Source organism: Crocuta crocuta, unplaced genomic scaffold (assembly GCF_008692635.1).
Source record: "Crocuta crocuta isolate KB4526 unplaced genomic scaffold, BGI_CrCroc_1.0 scaffold25, whole genome shotgun sequence".
NCBI lineage: Eukaryota > Metazoa > Chordata > Mammalia > Carnivora > Hyaenidae > Crocuta > Crocuta crocuta.
Genome location: NW_027532015.1, coordinates 4,172,587 through 4,175,201, shown reverse-complemented (window position 1 = coordinate 4,175,201; position 2,615 = coordinate 4,172,587).

Sequence of the window (2,615 nt, the reverse complement as noted above, 5' to 3'; positions counted from 1 at the left end):
GTCTTCTGTCTGGGGGCACGCGGCTACTCAGAAAATACCGTTTGCTAAAGGAATTCACCACCTAGGTGCATTGGGCCCTCCTTGATGTGTAATTTTAAAAACTTAAATACAGAAATTGGATTTTTTTTTCCTACAAGTGAGTAAATCTATATCACTTACTGTGTCCTTCTCCGTAGGCATTGCTAGACGCACACGACTTTTCCCTCTTCTCCTCTGTGCATTGATTGCATTTCCGGGGTTTCCTTTGTTAATTGCAGTCATGTGACTGGGTTCCAGCCAATGAGGTGTGAGAGGAAGTAAAGCTGGTTCGGGCTCTGGCACCTAAAACCTATCACTTTCTTTTACTTTCCATGGTGACCTGGCAAGCATGGATTGAAGACTGCATAGGTTAGAACAGAGCCTGTCTCCTGAATGACTTCTTTTTGTGTGTAGCATTTGATAGGTTTACGTCCCTCGTCTACCAGTAGGGAGCAAATTATTTAATTTTTCTCTGCCTGTGTTTTTCTCATCTGCAAACTGGGGCTATTGATAGAAACTCCCTCAGAGCTATTGGAAATATTAAGTGAGTTAATATTTGTAAATAGCCTATAGGAGTGCTCAAGCTCTCTAAATGTTAGCTTAGCCTCTATGGCTGTTCTAAGCATTTTAACACATTTCTTTGGATGATAATGAGAATCACCTTGGCTGGTAATTTTGTTTTGTTTTGTTTGTTTTAAGGATAACATAAAACTTATGAGTTATACCTTGGGTGTCAGATGGGCTGGGTTCAAATCTTGACGTTGCTACCCATTAGCCTTAACATACAACATAACTTCACTAAGTCTCAGTTTTCTCATTAATAGGACCATTTGTACCTACTTCATAGGCTTATTGGAGGATTAATGAGATAACCATTGTACAGAATTCAGTCAAGTGCCAGGCGCATAGTAAGTGCTCATTAAATAACATTGCTTCTAGGCAATAAGTGATTAAGAGGCCAGGTTTGAGAAGATGCTCTCCAGAACATTTGTAATTAATCTCTGAATCTTTTTTCATCTCCATGATGCTTAAACTGGGTTTGATTGTGATTTTCAAGCCTTTTAATTTTTTAGCTGTAAAACTCCTCCTTCAAGAATATACTTAGATAAATATTTAATCTTAGATGAGAGCAGCGGGGTAGAGGTCAGGGTGGAGGAAACCTACTGGCTTTCCCTTGCATCCCCTCTCCAAATTGTCCCCGTGTCACCTCTGTGCAATGCTAGTGTCCCTCAGCACAGTCTGATCATTTATGGGACTTGAAGTTCTCCAAACTATTTTGTTCCAGCTCTAATACTTTATGACTATGAGGACTGGCATTCGCCCATGAAATAGAAGCTGAAGTTGAAATTACACTCACACAACCTGTTCCCTGTGCTAAGTCCTCTTCTGACTTAGCACGTTTCTCACTCACCAGTTAGACCCCCTCGCCAAGGGAACAAGCCCTCCCTTCACCTGCTTCTACCACAGGCAGAGACTGGGGCAGGGAGCCAACACGATGCAACTGCCTGGCTGTGTCGGGCCTCATGGAGGGTTCTGGCCTCTGGACGAGCAGGGCGACCACACACTAAAGCCAGAGGCTGTGTTTCTGACAGATGAGGCCCTTGACCGATTGCAGGGCATAGTTTTAACACAAAATAACCTATCTGGAGAAAGCTGAGCTGTCTCAATACTTCAGTGCTTTCCCTCAGTTGGTAGTGAAATTATCCCTCACATTTCCCTTTTGAGCCCTACTTGTTTACCCAGGTATAAACGAGCCACAAAACTGCTCCATTTCCCTCATATTCAGGACAGGTCACTATGCTGCCCAAAGCATCAGGCATTTCCACTTCCTCTGAGATGAAATTCAAAGATGTCCTTGGTCTCAGACCTTCTCTCCTTCCACTCTCCTCCTGGCCCTTGCTGCCACAATCCTATTGGACTCTGGTTCCTACAACATCTGAAATGTCTCTGGGCCTTTGCACATGCTATTCGGATGTCTGGAGGACTTTCAGAGAGCTACAGAACTCCATCCTTCATCAAACCTCCTCAGAGAGGCTTCCCTGACCCCCTTATCTAAAAAGAGCACCTGCGGGCTCTGAGCTGTCAGCATGAGCTCGAACTCACGAACAGTGAGATCATGACCTGAGCCAAAATCAGACACTCAACCAACTGAGCCACCCAGGTGCCCCATCAATGACAAATATTCTGAAATAATAAAAGTTTAAAAAGAAAAAAAATAAAAATAAAAAAATAAAAAGAGCACCTCCTTTCTAGATCTGTACCCTGCTCTTCATAACTCTTACCTCCATCCTACACAGAATGGGCACACATGTTGGCTATTGGTAACTCTTCTAGGAGAGCAGAGACTTGATCTGCATTTGCTATCATATATATCCTCAGCTTCTGGAACAGTGCTTGGTGTGTAGGTGCTCAACAAATACTTGTCAAATGAATGGCCAGATGACCTAATAAGCTGTTGCTTGTGCATGTGCATCAAGGTTAAAAACAATCCTGCAGGGGCATGCAGTGAACATGGGGACACCTCGGTGACTCAGTTGGTTAAGCGTCCAACTCTTGGTTTCAGCTCAGTGGTGATCTCATGGTTCCTGAGTTTGAGC